This window comes from Piliocolobus tephrosceles, chromosome 2 (genome assembly GCF_002776525.5).
Source record: "Piliocolobus tephrosceles isolate RC106 chromosome 2, ASM277652v3, whole genome shotgun sequence".
Lineage (NCBI taxonomy): Eukaryota > Metazoa > Chordata > Mammalia > Primates > Cercopithecidae > Piliocolobus > Piliocolobus tephrosceles.
The window spans coordinates 70,561,408-70,586,075 of NC_045435.1; the positions used below are offsets into that span (position 1 = coordinate 70,561,408).

At 41.1% G+C, this 24,668-nt stretch overlaps 1 protein-coding gene across 9 annotated transcripts in view; it reads left to right on the top strand.

The window, feature by feature from the left end:
• The window catches only part of MAGI1 (membrane associated guanylate kinase, WW and PDZ domain containing 1), a 685,858-nt gene that overhangs the window by 231,853 nt on the left and 429,337 nt on the right, over window positions 1-24,668 (top strand). The window lies entirely within an intron of this gene.

Consider the following 24,668-nt stretch of genomic DNA (forward strand, 5'->3'; position numbering starts at 1 on the left):
AAAAAAAAAAAAAAAAAAAAAAAAAAAAAAAAAAAAAAAAAAGGAAAGGAAAGGAAAAGAAGTCCTGATGTCCTGATCTCAAGTGATCCGCCCACCTCAGCCTCCCAAAGTGCTGGGATTATAGGCGTGAGCCACTGCACCTGTCCGGGTCTCGTTTTAAATCTTGGGTCCATCAGAAAAAACAGCCCTGTGATCTTGGATAATTTACTCAATCGCTCTGTACTCAGTTTTCTTATCTGTAACATGGGGATACTGGTATCTATCTTGAGAGGTTGCTTTGAGGATCATCATGTTGTGTTTAAAGCACATGTTATTAATAGGGAACATGAACATTTGCAATCTGGTGGCGGCCTACTTCACTCACTACCAGACGTTATCTGTTGTGTCCTGTGGGTACTGTATTCTCCATTTACTTCTGTTTGGAATAGCCTGATGCTGGGTTCACAGAGCACTCTCATAATTCTCTGTGTGGTGGAGATGGCAATATATAGCATGTTGGTTAAAATTATGAACTTGTAAGTTAGGCTTGTTTGTGAACTCCTGGTCAGCTTCTGCTATGGTGTGAAAGTGTCCCTCTCCTGCCCCGGAATTGTGTTGAAACTTAATTGCCAATGTGATAGTATTAAGAGGTGTGGCCTTTAGGCTGTGATTAAGTCACGAGAGTGGAGCTCTCATGAGTGGAATTAGTGTCCTTGTAAACAGGTTGAAGAGAAAGCCCTGGTCTCTTTTTGTCCTTCCTATATGTCAGTGTACAGTAAGAAAGCTCTGTTTTGAAAGCAGAGATGAAGGCCTTGCCAGACACCACATCTGCTGGAATGTTGATCTTGATCTTCCCAGCCTCCAGAACTGTGAGAAATGAATATCTATTATTTACAAATTACCCAGTGTAAGGCATTCTGTTATAGCAACAGAAACAGATTAGGACAGCATCTTACTGTGTGACCTTAAATAGGGCATTTAACTTTCCTGAGCCTCAGTTTCTTTATCTACAAAATGTGGAAAATTAGAATACCTATCTCATAGGGTGGTCTTACAGAAGAAAGTGTATATAAAGTACTTGGCACGGCATCTGAGTAATGAATAGGAAATTGTTTTTATTATTTTATTGCTATGATGATGTTTCCATCATTATCACCATCAACTATAAAATGATGGATGGCTATTGCACTGTCTTCTCCCTCCCCTCTTCCAGGGGGACATTTGGAATGTCTGCAACAGTTTTTATAGTCACAAACTATGGGGTGTGCTACTGGCATCTAGTGGACAGGGGCCAGGAATGGTATATTTAGATCAGTTTGATATAAACTAATTGTCTTTTTTTTTTTTTTTTTTTTTTTTTTGAGATGGAGTCTCGCTCTGTCGCCCAGGCTGGAGTGCAGTGGCCAGATCTCAGCTCACTGCAAGCTCCGCCTCCCGGGTTCACACCATTCTCCTGCCTCAGCCTCCCGAGTAGCTGAGACTACAGGCGCCCGCCACCTCGCCTGGCTTGTTTTTTGTATTTTTTTAGTAGAGACAGGGTTTCACCGTCTTAGCCAGGATGGTCTCGATCTCCTGACCTTGTGATCCACCCGTCTCGGCCTCCCAAAGTGCTGGGATTACAGGCTTGAGCCACCGCGCCCGGCCTTTTTCTTGTTCATTTAAGAAATTATTTTTCAGTATTTGGTTTTCTCTTCCTGTGTGAGTTTGCTAAGCATAATGGCCTCCAGCACCAATACCGCATGTTCTCACTTGTAAGTGGGAGCTAAATGATGAGAACACGTGGACTCAAAGAGGCGAACAACAGACACTGGGGCCTATTGGAAGGTAGAGGGTGAGAGGAGGGAGAGAATCAGGAAAAATAGCTGTTGAATACTAAGCTTAGTACCTGGGTGAAGAAATAATCTGTTCAACAAACTCCCATGACACGAGTTTACCTATATAACAAACCTGCACATGTACCCCTGAACCTAAAATAAAAAAAAAAAAAAAAAGAAAATATTTTTCCTGCTGCCATTCTCAAATGATGGATTTTGAACAAGATTTCACAGGGAATAATTTAAAGATGAGAATGTAGAGAGGTCATATCATGTCACATTTAAAATTTCCTTAGTCTATCTTTTATTTATAGTCAGTAAGCATGTAAAGGAAAATTATTTAAGCATTGAGCATTGAGGGAAAATGTATTAAAATTAGAAACCTTTGATATTTTTTCATATATACAATGTCTATTACAGTAAATTTCACCTACATTATTTTAGTCCAAACAGTGTTAAATTGTCACCTGCTGCTATAATATCGCAAGATTCCTAATACTAGTTTTAGTTGACATCACTTTACTGGATTAGAGATGTTTGCTAACTCTAGTTAAAAAAAATCAGCTCATTTAGCTGTTATCTTATTCAAAGTGAAATACTTTCACTTTGCAAGTAGCAGAAACCAAAGAAACAAAAATGGGCAAAGATGTTATTAAAAGGAGGCCATATTGAAGGAGTGTGGTGGGAGTACTGGTAATGTCCTCTCTTTATCTTAATCCGCATGTTGGTAACATGGGTGTCTGTATCAGTAGAAAATGTTGAGTTTGTAGAGATGAAATTTGTGTTTTTCACTATAGATGAGTTAGATGCCAACAAAAAACACACACACACAGAGACACGCAGACACACACACCCAAACGAGGTGATCTTTGGAGTGGAGTTTTGGAGAGTGTGTTGAAGTCACTGTGGAAGGAAAATGGTTAGGCATTCGGTACTTGAGGCAGGAAACTAGGTATTTTTCAGTCATCCATTCAGTCAGCCATTTAATATTTACCTAATTCAGTGTTTGTTATATGCCAGGCATTGTGTACTTGATGGATGTTACAGGAATGAATGGAAGAAAGATGGTCCTTGCCTGAGTGTTGCTACTAGATAATTAAACTGAATTGATAGGAACAATTTGCAAGAGCCACTGCTTTCTGAACCCTAGGGTGCAATGTGGATTTGGGCACATCTTTAGAGGGCCTTGAAATAATTCTAAAGGACTTTTTATTTTTCTAGACATTTCTTACACAGGTGCTCTGTTTACCATCTTTTATGTTTAATTACACGAGTAACTCATGAATGCATTCACATGGTGAAAAATTACATCCCCAAGGAGGAAGGGGGAGTTGCCTCCATCTTCCTTGCCGCCCCCATCCCTCCCACCAAATAGAATTTAGAATTTTCCTATCAGAATAACCATTTTGTTCAGACATTTTCTGATAGGAGATGGAAAGGAGGGAGGGAAGGAGGAGAATGTAAGGGCAGAATTGTATCTCAAGTGCTAAGAACAATGCTGAGCACATAGCAGGTTCTCAGATAAATTTTAACTGAATGAATTTTTAAATGAATGAAGATGCTTTAGGGCAGTGGTCCCTAACCTTTTTGACACCAGGGACTGGTTTCATAGAAGACAGATTTTCCAGGGGGCTGAGGGGAGCAGGGAGGTTGGTTTCAGGATGAAACTGTTCCACCTCAGACCATCAGGTATTAGTTAGATTCTCATAAGGAGTGCCCAACCTAGATCCCCTACATGTGCAGTTCAAAATAGGTTTTGCTCTCCTCTGAAAATTGAATGCCACTGCTGATCTCACAGGAGGTGAGTTCAGGAGGTAATGCCAGTCTACTGCTCACCTCCTGCTGTGTGGCTGTGTTCCTAGCAGGCCATGGACTGGTAGCAGTCTGTGACCCGGGGGTTGGGGACCCCTGCTTTAGGGGTTAATAAAATAGAAACTCTTATAGTGAATTGAAAAGTTTTTGTTTCTGTGCATTTTCTTACCCAACAGATATTTAAAATATAATGACTGTCATGTTAGGTTCCACTAAACTTGAAAACCTATCTGCATTTTTGAAAGAGTTGGGAGCCACTGGGTTAGAGTGTAAGATAAGTGATTGGTGGGGGAGCTGTTAGAAAGTGAGGGAGGCTGTCAGGGAGATGGAGACCTGGATTTGCGAATATCTTCCTCATATCTTGATAGTGGAGAGCTTTTTCCAGCCAAGTTTGCCTATAATACTATTTCTGCTAAGTGATCCAACTAGAGCTATTCTTCTCTAAATTTGGTCATCACCTTGATGGAATCTAAGACTTAAGTGACTGGACATTTTTCTAAAATGTTATAAACTTTGCATCTGATTTCAAGACCTAGCTACTTTGATCATTTCAAAGCTTTGGATTTTCTTTCCCTCATCAGACCTTTCCTTTGGATGTTCTGTGTTATGTCTCAAAACACTCAAATGATTGGTATTATCTGCATCAGTGTTTCTGTTTAACTTGAAGCTAAACCCTTGCTGTTCTTGAAATCTGTATTTTTTCTTGACTTCCTATGTTTTTTTTTTTTTTCCATTTCAAGAAGTGATATTTCATTGGAGACATTAGATCTGTGTTGGCCAAGGAGAGTTTTACTTGAAATTATTCTTTATCTCTCATTTTCGTATCTCAAATATAAATCAATGGTGCTTGACAATTTGCAAATAAATGTAAAGTGACAGAGGAGAAGAACTAAGTAGGAACTTCCAGGGAGATGTGCCAGTGAGCACCTGATTCATCCAACTCTCTTATCCCAGGGGAAATATTACATTGGTGCAGAAGTTATTGCAGTTTTTACTATTACTTTTAGTGGCAAAACCCACAATTATTTTTGCACCAACCTAACAGGAACGATAAACTGTGTGACAAATAGAGTCACTCTAAGATAAAGGAAGAAAATATATGAGAAAAATGCCAGGCAATTCCTGGTAGAAGTGAACATCAAAATACTTGGAAACCATAGGAATGGATACATATTTTAACATTTTATTTTATTTTTAGTTTTAGTTTTTGCTATCACTCCTTTTCAGAAGCAACAATTTTGCCAATTTATTATATGAGTTTTTAAAAAATCTAATTAAAAAACATATTTCCCGTGGTGGGAGTTCATATCTTAATAGATGCATTTCTGGTTGTTTGCAGCAGTCCATATTTTGCCCTTCCAAGCACCTGTTCACTAGACCTGTTTGCTGGGTTATGAAGACTGAGAGACAGGAGAATTGGACTCACTGACACACAATGTCCAGTTTTGCTAAGGTTTCCCTCTAACTCTTTGTGGGGATAAAAAAGAAATTAACAGTTACTAAAGGATATCCTTCAGTTTATAGAAAATACTCCAAGGGGAGGGAAGGATTGATTATATTTAATATTTAACATGCTACCCCTAAAACTTTGCCTGCTCCTGCATTGAACTACTCTGACACCTTTAAATGTAAGAACCACAAATTAATGATGAAGAAGAAAAAGATGATGTTGATCAGGATTAGCACTTACTAAAGGCTTGCCACGTGCCAGGCATTATTCTGAATGCTTTACATGTGTTAAGTCACCTGTTCGCCACTAGAACCCCATATGGAGCAAGTATTATTAGGATCTCCATTTATGGATGAGGAAACTGAAACTTGGGAGGAAAGACATGCCCAACGTCATTCAGCTAAGTAAGTGGTAAACTTGGAAGTAGGCAGTTGGAACCTTCAGGAAGTCTGAATAATTGGAAACATAGTATTAACTTATTTTTAAATGGTACATTATTTGTGTGTTTAAATAATATGCTTGCTTGTTTTATAACTACCAGACATCTTCTCAGCTGAAGAACATTTAAATGTAAAGCCTTGGGTACAATTATTAATGTGAAGGGAAAATGTGCAATACGCTACAGAGTTTTCAGAAGTTCTGGAAACATCAGCCCAAATAAATATTTTTTAAAAAACACATAAATATGAGTTTTGTTTTCATACTCCTTTAAAACTAACTGACATGTCAGATGCTCTTTTGGTATTTGTAGTCCTCTTTTATCTGCAGGAGATATGTTCCAGGACCCCCAGTGGATGCCTGAAACCATGGAATAGTACCAAATTCTATAGTATACTTTGCTTTTCCCCATACATACATATGCATGATAAAGTTTAATTTATAAATTAGGCACAGTAACGAGATCAACAACTTCTTCAACTCTGCTGGAAATGTGACAGCACCTTCTTCTTCAGCAGATAGAGACGCTCCAGTAATTTTTGTATTTTTCAGTACAAGCTTATCCTCAATCTGTGCAACCATTCGTTACTTGCAACAAATAACTTGGTGTCACTCATTTTAGGGAATCCCTTGCTGAAGTCTTTGTATAGGTTCAGTGCTTCCTGATGCAACATGTTTCAATCAGTTGCAACCCATTTCTGTTGATGTCTTCCACCCAAACATTTTTAATGTCTTTCCATCTTAACTAAGTACTTGTCATGCACTGTGGCCGTAACTTCTGTAGTTTGAAGTTTGACAGAGAAGTAGCATGAATTTCTTTTTCCTTATTAAAATTTAATGGATTGAATATTCGTTCTTACCATAGAGCTCAGCAACCTCAGCATATGATTTTTTTCTTTGCTTATTAAATCAAGAATTTTCACCTTTTTCACTAATGGAAGCACATTACAGCTTCCCTTTGGCTTGTCTGACTTGCTAGCCTCACTACTCTTGCACTCTAGAGTCATCATTAGGTAAAATAAGCGTTTCTTGAACACAAGCACTGTGATACTTTGATGGTCAATCTACTCACTGAGATGGCTGCTCTGTGACTAATGGGTGGTGAGGGTGTACGGGGCAGAAATGCTGTCCTAAGGGCCAGTTCCCGTTTGAGCTGGACACAGTTGGATGGTGAGAGATTTCATCACATCACTCAGGACTGTGCATGATTTAAAACTTATGAATTGTTTATTTCTGAAATTTTTCATTTAATATTTTTGGACTGTGGTTGACTGTAGGTAACTGAAACTGCAGAAAGCAAAACTGTGGATCATGGGGGACTGCTGTAGCTGTAGTATTTCTAGAAATTTTTTTCTTGAAAGGAAATTTCAATTCACGAAGATTGCCTTAGATCCTGGGAATATTTATTTTGACTGCAATCAGCATGAATCTGCGAAGTTTAAGGAAACCCAGGGCATCCTTCCTAAGCCATGGTAAAGAGGCAAGAGCCATGGTAAAGGGCAGCACCTCTGCACCACCCCCCGTCTTGGCCCGAGTCCTACAGTTGGGGGCTTCCTTTAAACTTCAGAGTGTCTTTGATGTGCCTTTCAGAATGATGTCTGCTCCATGGGTCCTGATGACTTATGTTTCCTGGGAGGAAGAAAGGCATGGCATGGAATGGGCGAGGGGGTGTCATTTTTCAATGCTTCTGAGGCTATGTGTTTTTTTTTTTTTTTGAGACGGAGTCTCACACTATTGCCCAGGCTGGAGTGCAATGACGTGATCTCGGCTCACTGCAAGCTCCGCCTCCTGGGTTCAAGTGATTCTCTTACCTCAGCCTCCCAAGTAGCTGGGACTATGGGCGCACGCCACCATGCCCAGTTAAGTTTTTTAATTTTAGTAGATATAGGGTTTCACCGTGTTGGCCAGGATGGTCTTGAACTCCTGACCTCAGATGATCCACCCACCTCGGCCTCCCAAAGTGCTAGGATTACAGGTGTGAGCCACTGCACCCAGCCGAGGCTGTGTTTTTGTTTTTTGTTTTTTTTTTTTTTGAGGCGGAGTCTCGCTCTGTCGCCCAGGCTGGAGTGCAGTGGACGGATCTCAGCTCACTGCAAGCTCCGCCTCCCAGGTTCCCGCCATTCTCCTGCCTCAGCCTCCCAAGTAGCTGGGACTACAGGCGCCCGCCACCTCACCCGGCTAGTTTTTGTATTTTTAGTAGAGACGGGGTTTCACCGTGTTAGCCAGGATGGTCTCGATCTCCTGACCTCGTGATCCGCCCGTCTTGGCCTCCCAAAGTGCTGAGATTACAGGCTTGAGCCACTGCGCCCGGCCGAGGGTGTGTTTTTAAGGTGAAGAATTGAAGATGCATTTTAGAAATGAGGCAAGCTATATTCCATTCAAGGGCTGTCGCTCCATAGCTATAATGCACATAAGCAGTAGAGCACATTCAAATCCAAGGATACGCTTAGATTTGAGTGTATCCCGAGATGACAAAACTTCGCAACATATATTGAATAATCTCCACTAGAAATCTGTGTTATTTTTCCTGTCCATGCTCTGGATTCTTCAAAGTTCCTAAATGTTAATATTGGTTAAATGATTCGTATTTATGGAAACTAGGTTTTCTGGTTTCTTTTTCTTTTTTTTTTGTTTTTTGTTTTTTGTTTTTGAGACGGAGTCTCACTGTGTTACTCAAGCTGGAGTGCAGTGGTGTGATCATGGCCTACTGCAGCTTCGACCTCCAAGGCTCAGGTGATCCTCTGACCTCACTCTCCCAGGTAGCTGGGATTACAGGCTTGTGCCACCAAACCAGGCTCATTTTTTGTAGAGAAGGGTTTTGCCATGTTACCCAGACTGGTCTCGAACTCGGGGGCTCAAGCAATCTGCCTGCCTTCGCCTCTCAAAGTACTGGGATTACAGGCATGAATGAGCCAATGTGCCTGGCCGGTTTCTGTTTTTTTTTTTCTTTTCATTTTAAATCTGTTTAATCAGAAGCAGGAGTTACCATACATAGATCAGAGTAATTAAAAAACTATTCTAAAATAATGTAGTGAGTTGTAGACTCTTTACAGGTATCCTGTCCCTATTAAAGCTTCCTTAGATGCATCCTTAATGTTTACTGGGCTAGTGTTTACCTGCCTCCACTCTTTCGTTTGAAAGTGTAAGATACCATTGCAGCTGGATAATGGCTTATATTGTCTGCACTAACTGGGCTTGGCTTGTATCTCAGAGACCGAGGGCTTTAATATTTTTTCCAAATGTTTAAAAGTGACCAGCAAATAATCACTTGAGCTTCATGCATAATAAATAATCAGAAGTCACGAGGCATAGCTAAGGATTTCTGGATGAATAGTAAACAATGTTGGGGGAAAAAAAAAGAAAATACAGATGATTCATTTCAATCCAAGATCATACCCTTGGAAGATGGGTGAATGAAATGAATGAATGAGTGAAATGAAAAATACCTGAATGAATGAAAAATACCTGAAATTTTGTTGATAACAGAGGAGGCATCTTCAAACTATGACCCTTAGGCCACATCTTACCCACAGCCTGTTTCTGTAAATAAAGTTTAATAGTCACAGCCATTCCCATTTGTCATGTATAGTACAAGGCTGCTTTCCCACCACAGCAGCAGAATTGCGAGGTTAGGGTAGAGAGCACATGGTCTGCAATGCCAGCAGTATTTACTGTTGGCACCTTATTATAGGTGAAATATGCTGACCCCTTGGTTAGAGCATTAGAAATAGCATATTATTTTCAGAAGTTTTAGGCATTTGCCTGTGTGCCCCTTTTTCCTCATATTTTCTGCTTAGTGACCAAAAGCCCAGCAGAAGAGAGATGAAACAGCAGCTGTAATGGTTAATTTTGTTTGTACCTGGCTAGGCCACGGTATTTGGTGAAACACCAGTCTGGATGTTGCCGGGAAGGTATTCTTTAGATAAGAATAGCCTTTACATTGGTAGTAATAGATTCAGAGCAAAGCAGATTACCCTTTCCAGTGGGGTGGGCCTCATCAATCAAAGCAGTCAAAAGCCTTAAAAGAAAATAGACTTAAAAGAAAATAGCCTTAAAAGACAAAGAAAATAGAGCTCCCGGGAGGAAGAAGGAATTCTGCCTGGAGAGTGTCTTTGCGTCACTTCTTCCCTGGGACCCCAGCCTGTGCCAGCTCTGCAATTTCGAACTTGCCATCCTCTACAGTCCTGTGAGCCAATTTTATTTTCTCTTTTTCTTTTTTGAGACAGAGTCTCACTCTGTTACCCAGGCTGGAGTGCAGTGGCCCAATCTCTGCTCACTGCAACCTCTGCTGCCTGGGGTCAAGCAATTCTTGTGCCTCAGCCTCCTAAGTAGCTGGGATTACAGGTGTGTGCTACCACGCCTGGCTAATTTTTCTATTTTTAGTAGAGACGGGGTTTCACCAGTTTGGCCAGGCTGGTCTTGAACTCCTGACCTCAGGTGATCCACCTGCCTCGGCTTCCCAAAGTGCTGGGATACAGACATAAGCCATTGCACCCCTCAGTCTGACCAATTTCTTAACTCTCTCTCTCTCTGTCTTTCTCCATGTATGTATGTGTGTATGTGTCTCTCTCTGTGTGTGTGTGTGTGTATGTATCTTATCATCTTATGGTTCTGTTTCTTTGGAGACCCAAATACAGCAGGCTTCATTTTAAGTTCAACTTCTTATTCTGAGATAAGTGGAGATTTACAAGCAATCGTGAGAAATACTACAGAGCCCTCCAGTGTATCCTTTGCATAATTTCTTCCAATGGTAATATTTTACAAAACCTCTGTCAGTCACTAGTATGTTCCCCATCTCTATAATTTTGTCATTTCAAGAATGTTATATAAATGGAATGACACAGAATGTAGCCCAGGATTGATGGTTTTCATGCAGCGTAACCACCTAGAGGGCGTCATCCAGGTTACTATGTATATCAGCAGTTCATTTTTTAAAATTGCTGAGTAGTGTTCCATGGTATGAATGAGCCATACTTTTTTTTAGCCACTTAGCTATTGAAGAAGATCTGTGCTGATTGTAGTTTTGGCTATTACCGATAAAGTTGCTATGAACGTTTGAGTATTTCATATGCAGATGTTCATAGTGTGTGAAATCCGCAAATGTTTTTGTGTGTTTGAACATAAATGTCCTTTTCTCATTTGAAAGCACCAGAGAGCAATTGCTGGTCACATGGTCGTCACCTGTCTAGTTTTATAAGAAAGTGTCAAACTGTCTTCTGTGACCTCACTAGTGTTTGCTGTCGTCACTGTTTTTGATTTTACCTGTTTTGATAGGTACGTGGTGGTATCTCATTAGCAGTAGTCATTTGCGTCATTGGATAATGGTGTTGCACATCTCTTCATGTGCTTATTTTCTGTCTGTATATCCTTTGTGGTGAAATGTCTGTTCACATATTTTGCCCATCTTATAACTGGATAGTTTGTGGGTTTTTTTTCTTTTTCCTGATGAGGTTTTGTTTGTTTTGTTTTGTTCAGCTTTTTATTGAACATATTACATAAAAGATTGGGTGAAAAAGACCAAGGCCCATGTCATCATGGGACTCCTCAGATTCTCTTTTCTTTGTCCCCTCCTTTCTTCTGAGTGAGGACAGCAGGGTGGAGGGTTAGGGTCTCCTGCTGGGGCATCGCTGCTTGTGGGGCATGTCCCCTAGGCTCTACACAGCAGAGGGGGCTCTTGAGGCCGACATTGGCTAGGCCGGAAAGGTTCACCATTGACACCAGCTGCTTTAATGAGGGTTTTGATTTTCATTCTGTGACTGTCACCTCACTGTCCTGCAGGGTGAGGGGATGCAGGTGAGCTCAGAGATTGAGGCTGCGTTATGGGTGGGGGCTGGGGAAGTGGCTGCTGGGCGCAGTCTTAGTCACTGAATAAAGAGAGGGCCACACCCCAACAGGTCCTGAGCTTCCTCCGAAGGACCAAATGCCTTAGCAGCAGCTGAGGAAAAGGTGCTGTTGAGTTTTGAGATTTCCTTACATATTCTACATCCCAGTCTTTTGTTGAGTCAGTGGCTGCAAATGTTTCCTCTTTGCCTGTGGGTTGTCTTTTTAGCCTCTTTCCGCAGAGCATAAGTTTTTAGTGTTGATTAGGTCCAATTTATGAGTTTTTCCTTTTACGGAAAGAAAAATGGCCATTCCAGATCTTCTGGCTATGGCTTGCGTCTCATCCTTTTAGTGTTACTGCCGTCTTTTAGCCTTAGGGTGTGGTCCAGGTCAAGTTGTGTTCTGTATTGTGGTAGCACAATAAATCACAGATATGGTGGCCGTCTTGCTCCAAGTAGAAAGGAAGGCAGTGGGTTTGACATAAAGACAGTAGGTTTACTGTGGTTAGTCATCAATTGAGAAGGTTGTATAACTTCTTAGACAACAGAAACTTTACGCAGCACCTCTATCTACAAAGAACCAGCATCAAATAGCAGAAAATTGAGTTGTTTTTGTCTATACGATGTTGGTGCAGAGATATATCTGTGTAATATATTTTCTCGATCTTTTTCTTAACTGGATTCTCCTTTAGTGTTTGGAGAAGGTAAACTGAAAGGAGAGACTAGCGGACAGACTGTTCTGGAAAGGCAGTCCTCCCAGACAGATACAGACCTGCAGCCGCTTCACCCAGGCGGGCAGTTGCAGGCATTTTCTCAGCTGCTTTCATCATTATCTCAACTCAGATTCTTAGGCTCAGCCCTTGAAGTGAGCTCAATAGTTATTCTAATTCTTTAATTTATCCAGAGTATCTTTCAAGTGCTTATAAATACTTTGAAGATTAAAGCTCCCAGCTCCATGCCTCAGTTATATTGCTTTTCTTCTCAGTAAAAGGTAAGGGTTTGGATAATTTCTAAGTTCCTGTTCTCCTTTGGCATTTCGGAGATTCTGGGATTCACAGTGGAAAGTTATTGGTTTAATTGCCCCAGCCTCTGTGAATGAGAGTTCATTTCACTAGCTACCATTGTTTACAATTGACCAATATGTAGATCTCTTGCCAGGGTCTGAATAATCTCATGAAAAGTTGTCACAGATAGATTCATTCTGTATTCCATCTATCCTGGCTAAACTGGCTAAGCCCTGGGAGCGCCGGCATGGTGCACACCTGATAATGTGATGAAGCCCTGCCAGCAGTTTCCACCTTGATTCCTTGTCCCTGCCTTCCAACATCCCTGTCTTCCTAAGTATGACTTCTCCAGAAACAGTCCTCAAACGGTTTCTTAGCAATAAAAGAAATACATTCAACTTAGCTGGTGGATGAGTCTTCTCTCTAGGGTCAGAATTCAGCCTTATGAGTAACCAATTTTCCATACTCAAATGCCCTATTTCTCCTACTTTGGTGTGCATGAGACTCACTGGGAGAGACTTAAAATGCAAAAACCAGGCTCTCACTTCGGAGGTTATGAATTGTAGTAGCGACAACCCTCCCCCCGCACCACCAATCCATGGTTTTGCTTTCTGTGGTGTCAGTTACACATGGTCAGCTGTGGTCTGAAAATATCCAATGGAAAATTTCAGAAATAAACAATTCATAAGTTTTAAACTGCATGTGGTTCTGAGCAGTGTAATGAACCTTGAGTCATCTTACTAGATTCTCCCCGGAATGTGAATCCTCCCTTTGTCCATCGGACCCGTGCTGTACGCCACCTCCCTGTTAGCCATTTAGTAGCTGATCAGATCAGTTGGGACAGTATCTCAGTGCTCGTGTTCAAGAAATCCTTATTTTACTTTTATTATATTGTTATGGCTAGCTATAACATCGTTTGAGAGAGTCTCACTCTGTCACCCAGGATGGAGTGCAGTGGCATGATCTTGGCTCACTGCAACCTCCTCCTCCTTGGTTCAAGTGATTCTCCTGTCTAAGCCTCCCGAGTAGCTGGGATTACAGGTGTGCACCACCACACCTGGCTAATTTTTGTGTTTTTAGTAGAGACAGGGTTTTGCCATGTTGGCCAGGCTGGTTTTGAACTCCTGACCTCAAATGATCCTTCCGCCTCAGCTTCCCAAAATGCTGGGATGACAGGCATGAGCGGTGGCTCCTGGCTTGCTATTAATAGCTATTTTATTTATTAGTTTTTATTAATAGCTATTTTATTAATAGCTATCTTATTAGCTATTGTTATTAATCTCTTGTGCCTATTTTTTTTTTTTTTTTTGAGACGGAGTCTTGCTCTGTCGCCCGGGCTGGAGTGCAGTGGCCGGATCTCAGCTCACTGCAAGCTCCACCTCCCGGGTTCACGCCATTCTCCTGCCTCAGCCTCCCGAGTAGCTGGGACTACAGGCGCCCACTACCTCGCCCGGCTAGTTTTTTTTGTATTTGAGTAGAGACAGGGTTTCACCGTGTTAGCCAGGATGGTCTCAATCTCCTGACCTCGTGATCCGCCCGTCTCAGCCTTCCAAAGTGCTGGGATTACAGGCTTGAGCCACCGCGCCCGGCCATGCCTAATTTATAAATTGATTTTTTATCAGAAGTGTGTATGTATGTATAGAAAAAAACTTACGTAGACTTTGGTATTATTCATGGTTTCAGGCATTCACTGGGGTTCTTGGAATGTTTTCTGGGCAGGTAAGGAAGAACTAGTATAAAAGGATTTAGATGGGGCTAAGATCTGTGTTTTTAAAAGGCACTGAAGGCAATTGCATTTCCTGTGGTCCCAGCTCAGACTGTCCTTTTGAAAAAGCCTTAAAGAAACACCCAGAACATTTATCTATATCTTTGAATGTTTTTCTACTATGAAGGTAATATATATTCAATGTAGAAAATTTGGCAAATGGAGAAACACACACACACAAAACAGAGTAAACACTACCCATAAGCACAAATAGGAACGTTTGCCTCATCATTAATTTAATTTGGGATGCAGGATAGCATGTGGTATTGATTTTATTTCTGTGACCATCCTCCACCTCTTCCTCTCTTCTCTCCCATTCTTTTATTCGTCCTCTGTGTCTCCTCCCTCTCTTTCTCTTTTCTGTGTTTAAAATATGTAACTGTATACCCTCCAGTATAATAAATATTCTCATTTGTAACCTTCTTTCATGTAATGTCCCTTAAATATTTTCTAATATTAGTATTTTTTCAGCAGCATGCTTTTGAATGTCTATCATGATATCAGCAGGCTGTAGGCTTAAGAATATTCTTAACTGAGGTTGATTGAATTCACAGATGTGGAACTCATGGATACGAAGGGCTGACTGTACCTAGAATTTGTGTCTTCATTGTCTGATGCGCCCCTCTTGGGTTTTTCAGCTTTGAAGGAGGTGAGTGTGTGTTCTTCCCATGCAGGCTGGGTCTGCACCAGTCATTGGCTTGGAGTGAGGAGAGGCTGGCAGTAATGGAGGCATGGACAGCACGTGCTGTGTGGGGTGTCTGTTTTAAAAGAATTGCATGTGTAAAGCATGTTGATTTGCACATTCTTTATTTTTATTTTAATTTTTTTGAGGAGTCTCGCTCTGTTGCCCAGGCTGGAGTGCAGTGATGCGACCTTGGCTCACTGCAACCTCCACCTCCTGGGCTCAAGTGATTCTCCTGCCTCAGCCTCTCGAGTAGCTGGGATTACAGGTGCATGCCACCACACTCAGGTCATTTTTGTATTTTTAGTAGAAATGGGGTTTCACTATGTTGAAGTGGTTTCACAAATGGGGGTTCACTATGTTGAAGGGGTTTCACAAATGGGGGTTCACTATGTTGAAGGGGTTTCACTATGTTGGCCAGGCTGATTTCAAACTCCTGGCCTCAAGTGATCTGCCTGCCTTGGCCTCCCAAAGTGCTGGGAGTACAGGCATGAGCCACCATGCTGGCCTGCACAATCTTAGTTGTACCAGCCTTGTACCACTATAGAACTGAAAGGCACATGCATATTCCCCCAGGAGGCTGAGGTTGTTAGCTGAAATGTAATGATGCATTGGGTCTAGGTTACCCCTTTCCCACTTTATTAGCTTGAGCTTAACACTTTTTTCTTCTACAGCTGACTCCAGAGGACTTAAGAAATGCTATCTTATCAAGATCTAACTCTGTGTTGTAGGAAAAATAGGCTGTCTTTTGTCTTCTGCCTAACCATTCAAGAGCATTAACCCTTAAAATGGCCATCTAATTTGACTTTTAGTAAAAGGAGGAGGACTATTACTGGACTTCAAAGGGATTGGATTGAAAACTTGTGGAGTCTGGGTTAATAAAAGATTTATTTAGGCAGAGCTTTGCTGGACAAATATTTTGCAAGGAGGCCTCAGTGGACTTCCATGTCTTTTTTGTTCTTTCCTTCCCAATTATGTGAACTGCTGTAATTAAGAAGACAATAAGATCAGAAGGTCAAACAAATCGTTTTATCTTTTGTTTTCCTTTTTTCTTACTATGGGCCAGTGGTCTTAGAGTTCTTTTTAATTTTAAGTATTGCATCTTGACTTTTAAACGTTGGGTTTATTTCGTGAAATCAGGGTAAGCATAAACTTGCCTAGGCTCTTAAGCAAATATAGAACTAGTTGTCTTCCCAAGTAGTTGTTGGCTTTTTGAAAAGAAAATCTTTCTTAGTCATCCTTAGTTAGGTCTGCACGTTTTAAAGTAAAAGACATGCAATACATTTAATATGTTAATAATCATACCTGATTCTGCTTATAGTGTTTCTGATCCTGAGCACTCTGGGCAAGAACTTTATCTCATGGACTTTGAGATTTTTGTTTGTGTGCAGGATGCTTCCTTTTTGTGAAAAACAGAACAAAGACAGGAAAATTTGTCCAAATTATTGAGATTGCATATTGCTCAAGGACTTTTGAAAAGGAAACTCCGTTTTTGTTTTGTTTTTATCTGGGGAGTACTCCATAAATCCCACCTAGTGCTCTTCAGTTTTGGCTCCCGAATTGCAGCCAAAGGATCGTGGGCGAGGGAGATCCTGGCTAAATCAGCCTCTTTACGTGCTTCGGTTCTATCCTTTAATGCTTAAAGTGACTCAGTAAGTTTGGGTTCAGAGACTTGCATTTTATTTCTGAATTTTCCTTAGACTGGCAAATTAATGTTAACTTACCTAACTTCTCTGGTGATCATCTGCCTCAAGTGTGAAATGGGAATTGGCTGAAGGATTAAATGATACACAAAAATGTTTGCAACTGAGGGGCCTCATAGCCAAGCAAAATGTTCCTTGTCCTGGAGCTATAGAATGTAGTGGGAGATTTCAGGATCTGTGCCAATCTCTTGGGCACACCAGTATGGTTTTCAAGGGCTTTCGTTACAGCCTGGAGGAGCTCTCGACTGGGGAGCCTTAAGCATCCTTTGGGGGTGGTGGGGGAGGGAAGAATACTACAGGACTGGTGGCGCCATCTTACTACTTTATGTACTTGCTTTCCTTTCTTCCCCCCGACTGGACATTTTGGTCTTTATTATTTATTATCATTTGTTATTTATTTATTTAATTAATTTTTTTTTTTTTTTTTGAGATGGAGTCTCGCTCTGTCACCCAGGCTGGAGTGCGGTGGCGCGATCTCGGCTCACTGCAAGCTCCACCTCCTGGTTCACGCCATTTTCCTGCCTCAGCCTCCGGAGTAGCTGGGACTACAGGCGTCTGCCACCACGCCCGGCTAATTTTTTGTATTTTTAGTAGAGACGGGGTTTCACTGTGTTAGCCAGGATGGTCTTGATCTCCTGACCTCATGATCCGCCTGCCTCAGCCTCCCAAAGTGCTGGGATTACAGGCGTGAGCCACCGCACCTGGCCTAATTTTTTTAGAGATGAGTTTTACTCCCACCCAGGCTGGAGTGCAGTGGTGCAATCATAGCTTACTATAGCCTCCACCTCCTAGGTCCCAGCAATCCTCCCACCTCAGCCTCCTCAGTAACTGGGACTACAAGCGGGTGCCGCCAAGCCTGGCTAATGTTTTACATTTTTTTTGTAGAGATGGGGTCTCACTATGTTGCTCAGGCTGGTCTTGAACTCCTGGTTGCAACTGATTCTCCTGGATTGGCCTCCCAAAAAACTGGGATTGTATGCACAAGTCACCGTACCTGGCCTCATTATTTATTTTTAATTTTTTGTTTGTTGTATGAGCTTGGGGCTTTGGGAATAAATAAATTTCTCTAAATTTTCCTTGTATTTTCACTGAGCAACTCCGATACATAATTGTTGATTTATGGCTAATATTGAGCTAATATTATTTTCCTTTGAGGCTGCCTCATTTCTCTGAACACTGATTTATTTAATACTTTCTGAGACACTTCAATTTGGTGTAGGTCACAATACACAGAATGCAAACTGGAAGTAATTTAGAGTGAGCTACCGTAGAGTTGATTTTATTGCCACAGAGGGTCTTGAGTGCAAGCCAAACTTAGAACTCTAAGCAGACCTCTGCACTGCAGCTGGTGATGGGGCTTGTTAGGACTGAACTTGGGTATAGAACTGCAAGAGCAGTTCCCTAGAATAGCTTGAAATGAATAATCTAAAATGCATAGGGGAAAGTGGTCATAACATAGGTATGTACTAGCCACTGGCTTCCAGAAGGAAGCAGCTGTTATGGTGGCAAGTAAATGATATTTGGAATTAGACCAGAGTTCTTTTCCTAAGTTCAAGACCTTGGCTAGTCCATTCTCCTTTAAATAAAAATTAGTATTTGTAAGATTGGGATGAGAAAGCCTGTGGGATCATTGTATGATTCCCAGGACAAACTGCATTTGAAAAACATTCGAAAAAACCCTCAAGCACTTGTAACATACATGTGACTTGCTGGTCCTGCCCACATGGGCTTTTGGAGATTTTTTTTCATCATTGTTTTATGTGAGTTTACTTGGGTACAGTTGAGTGTCAACTCATGTTAATTACTTCTGAGGCTTCTGGTTTGACCTCAAGGAAACCTAGAAAGGTCTAGAAAAAGTCGGGGGAAAGGAGAAATGCAACCTGTAACTTTGCAGGCCGTTGCAGGGATGACTCCCTAAGGATCAAGACTAAATAAACTTTTTTTCTTGATTGGCTCAGCTTACTTTCTTGACCCCTGTCACTTTCTATGCTTGGTTTCAACCATCCTGAGCTCTCTCTTACTTCTCGAACTTGCTGAGCTACAAGTCTTCAGTCCTTGGCTATTGTTTTCTGAGAAAGATGACTTTCTCCCCATATTTTAATGGCTCCTAACTTTCAGCTGTGTTATCATATCCATTTATAGTTATTTTTAACCACCCAAGGCTAATTAGGTGTTCAACCGCTGTGTTCCCATAACACCATGAACTTGTCCCTGACGGTCGACTCTGTTTTATTACTCCTCATTTATTCGTCCATCTGGCCTACCAGGCAGTGCAGTCCCAGAGGGCAGGGAATGTGCCCTGCTTGCTGTCATGTTTCCAGCATCTAGTATAGCCCTTAGTTACATGGAATAATTTTTAGGAATATGAGTGAATGATGTGTGAGACTTAGTTCCCTTGTCACTCAAACGCAATGTGTTTTGGCATTCTATTTAAAGTTTCTGGGCTGCCTAGAACTGACTAAACATAACATCTTTGTTTTGACAGTAGACTGTTCACTAAAAAAACGGCAGAGGAAGACTTTTCAAGTTGAGTTTATCATTTGGTGATCCGGTTTCTTTTATAGTGTGTTGCTATGAAAATGCTCCAGTGGCTTATAAACTTGAGGTGTCTTAAAGATGACCGGGCCCTGTGTCTGTAAAAGCTCATCCTTCACCCATTCATCACATCCCAAATGAAAAACCTTTCAGAGATTGCCTTTCCATGCCTAACTTTTGTTGTGACTGAGCTTACAGTAAAAGTTTTTGCAACTGAATGTGGCTTCAGGGGAGGAAATAGGGGCAGTTTTATTGTTGTTCCAGAAATTAGTCTGATGTCAGACCCCTTGAAATATGAGGTAGGAGAAGAATCTGGTTTCCTCTAATGACATGTTCTGTGCTTGTGGCTTAGTAAGAGGTGTATTGATGGAAAAACATTAAGTAGGAATACAAAGGTAACACAATGAGAGAGGTGTGTTGGTCAGCATTAGAAGATTCTTGGGGCCGGGCATGGTGGCTCATGCCTGTAATCCCAGTGCTTTGGGAGGCCGAGGCGGGTGGATCATGAGGTCAGGAGATTGAGACCATCCTGACTAACACAGTGAAATCCCGTCTCTACTGAAAATACAAAAACAAAATTAGCCGGGCGTGGTGGCGGGCGCCTGTAGTCCCAGCTACTCAGGAAGCTGAGGCTGGAGAATGGCGTGAACCCGTGAGGCGGAGCTTGCAGTAAGCCGAGATTGTGCCACTGCACTCCAGCCTGGGGACAGAGGGAGACTCCATCTAAAAAAACAAACAACAACAAAAAAAGATTCTTGAGCCAGGCGTGGTGTCTCATGCTTGTAATCCCACCACTTCTGCAGGCTGAGGTGGTAGGATTGCTTAAGTCCAGGAGTTCGAGACCAGGCAACATGGCGAGACCCTCTCTCTACAAAAAATACAGTAAGTTAGCTGGGTGTGGTGGTGTGTGCCTGTAGACCCAGCTGTTTGGGAAGCCGAGGTGGGAGGATCACTTGAGACCAGGAGGTTGAGGCTGTAGTGAGCCGTGATCATGCCACTGCATGCCAACCTGGGTGACAATTCAGTTTGGTGTGGGTCACAATACACAGAATGCAAACTGGAAGTAATTCAGAGTTGATTTTGAGGCAAAAAAAAAAAAAAAAAAGTTATGATTGACTGGGCGTGGTGGCTCACACCTGTAATCCCAACGCTTTGGGAGGACGGGGTGGGCAAATCACCTGAGGGTAGAAGTTCAAGACCAGCCTGGCCAATAAGGTGAAATCCTATCTCTACTAAAAATATAAAAATTAGCCGATGTTGTGGCAGGCATCTATATTCCCAGCTGCATGGGAGGCTGAGGCGGGAGAATCACTTGAACCCAGGAGGCAGAGGTTGCAGCAGTGAGCAGAAGTTGCAGTGAGCGGTGATTGCACCACTGCACTCCAGCCTAAGTGACAGAGCGAAACTCAGTTTCAAAAAAAAAAAAAAAAAAAAAGTTAAGATGACAGCAGGAATAAGGGGAAGATCAGGAAGGATTCATGGCCAAAAATATTACACTTGAGATTACAGAGTGTCTCTGTGAACTTGTTTCAGAGATACCTACTCAGTGAAATGATGTTTGGTATGGATGGAAAGAAATATTTTGCTGTAGTGTCTCCAAGGTAGGTGAAATTTTTTCTGAAATTTAAGAAGTGTTGATTTCACTCATTCATTCGTTTATCTCATTCATTTAATAAATATTTATTGAGTGCCAGTTCTGCTAGACGTGGTTCCAGGGGCTAGAGATAGAACAGAGAACCAGAGACCACGTATTTATAACATGTTTCATTTCCTGTGATAATTTATATTATCTCACTGAATTTTATCCTAAACAAATAACTTTGTGTAACCTCTTGTATGACAAAAAGTGAAGGAAATGAATGCAATGCAACATTATCCATAGTTTCTGTTACTGAAGTTTAATTTTAAACATTTACTTTTTATCTGTGTATAAGTCATGATTTTTCAACCTGGCACCACTCTTGGTGACACTGTTGTCTTTAATGTGTTGTATGAAACATACTAATACCTCATTCTGTCCAAAAAATGGGGAGGAATGAAATTAAATTGGTAAATAGGACCCAAGTACGTCAGACACTCCTTTTTCTGTAGCTGTGAGGAAAGCGCCCTCTTGTGGTTGTCCGTGGTTCTCCTGCAAATATTTCTTAAACACCTACTTCCTTAAATAAAAATTAGGTAGTAAGTAATTCATGAATACATATGGGGTACAGAAGTTAAATCACATTTTAAATAGCGTTATTGAGATATAAGTAATGTGTCATACAATTTATTCATATAACATGTACAGTTCAGTATCTTTAATAGATATACAGTGTGTGCGAATATCAGTATAATCTAATTTCAGAACGTTTCTGCCCTCTCCAAAAGGAATCCTATATCCATTAGCAGTCATTTCCTTCTCTGCTCTCCACCGCCACCCTCTCAAGCCCTAGGTAGCCACAAATCTCTTATAGATTTGCCTGTTCTGGACATTTCATCTAAAGGGCATTGTAAAGTACCTGGTCTTTTGTGATATGCTACTCCACCTTACCTTGTTTCAGCATTCATCCATATTGTAGCATGCATCAGTGCTTCATTTCTTTTTCCCAAACACTATTCCGTGATCTGACTATACCACCTGTTTTTTATCCAGTCATCAGTTGATAGGCATCTGGGTTGTTTCCACTTTTTGATCTCTTGTGAATAATACTGCTATGAATATCCATGTACTACTTTCTGTGTGGACATATGTTTTCACTTCTCTTGTATACATACCTAGAGTGGAATTGCTCCTAGGAATGTGGTAACTCCATGTTTAACTTTTTAAAGAACTCCCAGACTGTTTTCCAAAGTGGCTGCACCATTTTGCATTCCTACCAGCAATGATGAAGGTTCTGATTTCTCTGTGTGCTCATGACTCCTTGTTATTGCACCTTTTTTTTTTTTTTTTTTTTTTTTTTTTTTTTTTTTTTTTTTTTTTTTGAGACTGAGTCTCACTCTTTTGCCCAGGCTGGAGAGCAATGGCACGATCTCAGCTCACTGCACCCTCCACCTCCCAGGTTCAAGTGATTCTCCTGCCTCAGCCTTCTGAGTAGCTGGGATTAGAGGTGCCAGCCACCATGCCCAGCTAATTTTTGTATTTTTAGTAGAGATGGGTTTCACTATGTTGGTCAGGCTGGTCTCGAACTCCTGACCTCAGGTGGTCCATCCGCCTTGGCCTCCCAAAGTGCTGGGATTACAGGCGAGGTCCACCACACCTGGCCTGCACTTTTTAAAAATTATTATTATTATTATTTTTGGTACAGGCTGGGTGTGGTGGCTCACACCTGTAATCTCAGCACTTTGAGAGGCCGAGGTGGGCAGATTGCTTGAGCCCTGGATTTTGAGACCAGCCTGGGCAACATGGCAAAATGCCATTACTGCTGAAAATACAAAAAAAAAAATTAGCTGGGCGCGGTGATGCACGCCTGAAGTCCCACCCAGCCACTCGGGACTTCTTATAGTGTTGGGATTACAGGCATGAGCCGCCGTGCCTCACCTCATTTTGCCTTTTTGATTGTAGTCATCCTAGTGGGTGTAAAGCAGTGTCTTATTGTGGTTTTGATTTGCACTTCCCTGTTGTGTAGTGATGCTGAGCATGTGCTCCTGAGCTCATTGGTCCCTTGGGTCTCTTCTTTAAAGAAATGTCTATTAAGATATTTGCCCTATTCTTTCTTTTTGTTGTTGAATTGTAAGAGTTTATTTTTTTAATACATTCTGGACACTGGACGCTTATTAGATATGTGATTTGTAAATGTTTCCCTCATTCTATAGTTGCCTTTTCACTTTCTTGATGGTATTGTTTGCAACACAAAAGGTTTTCATTTTGATGTCATCCAGCTTTTCTGGTTGTTTTTTTTGTTGTTGTTGTTTGTTTTGTTTTGTTTTTAAAGGTGCTAGTCCTTTGGGATTATATCTAAGAAACCATTGCTTAACTCAAGGTCATGAGATTAATTTTTCCCTTTTTTTTTTTCAAGAGTTTAATAGTTTAGCTCTTACATTTAGGCTTCTGATCCGTGAAATCACTTTTCACAGATGGCCCAGTAATACTAGTGTCTAGCTCAAAGGTTGTGAGGATGTAATAAGAAAACACTTATATTGCAAACATATTAAAAGCTCAGTAGATGTTAATTGTTGTAGTTGTTACACCTGAAAACAAATCAACTTGACTAAACAGAGTCCTTCAACATATTACGATTATACCCTAAGCTACGGTGTTGAAAAATGAACCTTTCATCTAATTTTTTTTTTTTTGCTTAAGATATCCATATACTTAAAAAAATAGTTTTCATTCTCCTTTGATCCAAAAGGGTTAGGAAAAATAACTCAGTAGTTACTTCCTGTTTTAGTTTCTTATTTGCTGCTGTAACACCTTTTCAGAAAGTTAGTGCCTTAACCACACATGCACTTATTATCTTACGGTTCTGATGGGTGACGCTGGGCTAAAACCAGGTTGTCATAGGGCTGTGTTCCCCTCCTAAAGCTTTATGGGAGCATCCGTTTCCTTGACTTTTCCAGCCTAAGGACACTCCTTTCCTCTATTGTCAAAGCCTGGTAGCAACGTTGTATCCTTCTGTGCCATTCGTCTACAGTCTTATCTTTTACAGACCCTTATGATTATATTGGGCCCACCCAGATAATCCTATTTTAAGGTCACCATAATTAGCGACCTTAATTCCCCTTTGTCATGTGACATAGTCACAGGTTCCGGGAGTGAGGATGGGGATATCTTTGGTGGTGATTTTTTTGCCTATTATGCTTCCTAGTGATAATTTCTGCAATCTGTGATTGACAAGTGTTTCCCTTTGATAATTAGGGGCTCTAGACTTGGGGCATGTGATAAATGGACATGAAATGCACGGCATCTCCCAGAATATATGGGAAAGTGAAATCTACCAATCTGCCCAGGAGTCTCTTTACCAGCGATTCTGTTTTTGCAGAACAATCTTGGGTTTATAGGGAGGGGGTTCTCCAGTCAGATGGTTCAGCCTCCCACTGACTGTGACTTTAGGAAAGCTACCTGCACTCTCTGTGTTTGTGCAGTTCCAGAGAGTCAGGGTGATGGAGATTAATGAGAGAATCAGTAGAAACCTTTAGCAAATCTCTTCCGTGGTAGCTGTTATTATTATAGATGTTGCCATTATTGGCCAGAAGCTATTTAGGATCTTGTAATGGCTTCTGAGTCATGAGATGAAAACTGAATTATCTATAATATGAGTTTAGTGTCAAGTCAATTTTATTATATCTTTGGTCTTTGAAAGGCGGCAGTTGCTATATAATTTGTATAGTAATTTTTTAAATGAACCTACTTCTGCGAAACAAACCACTACTGTATTTAGTTTTAAAAAACCTATTCCATGCAGCATACCACCATGCACATGTTTACTTAGGTAACAAACCTGCACATCCTGCACATGTACTCTGGAACTTAAAAAAAATCTACTCCATTTCCTGATCATGGTAGACAGGCAGTTGTGAAGATGAAACAGTCAAATATTCAGATGATCAAATGGAGCCCTTAGCAACTACTGCCTGTCACATGTACGTATAATCAATGAATGCTGTCAGATATCTTGTGTTGTGTCAATATCTGTTTTGGAGGGCTCTGTGTGCAGGTACTATTCTGTTTTCCATCCAAACTTTTAACTT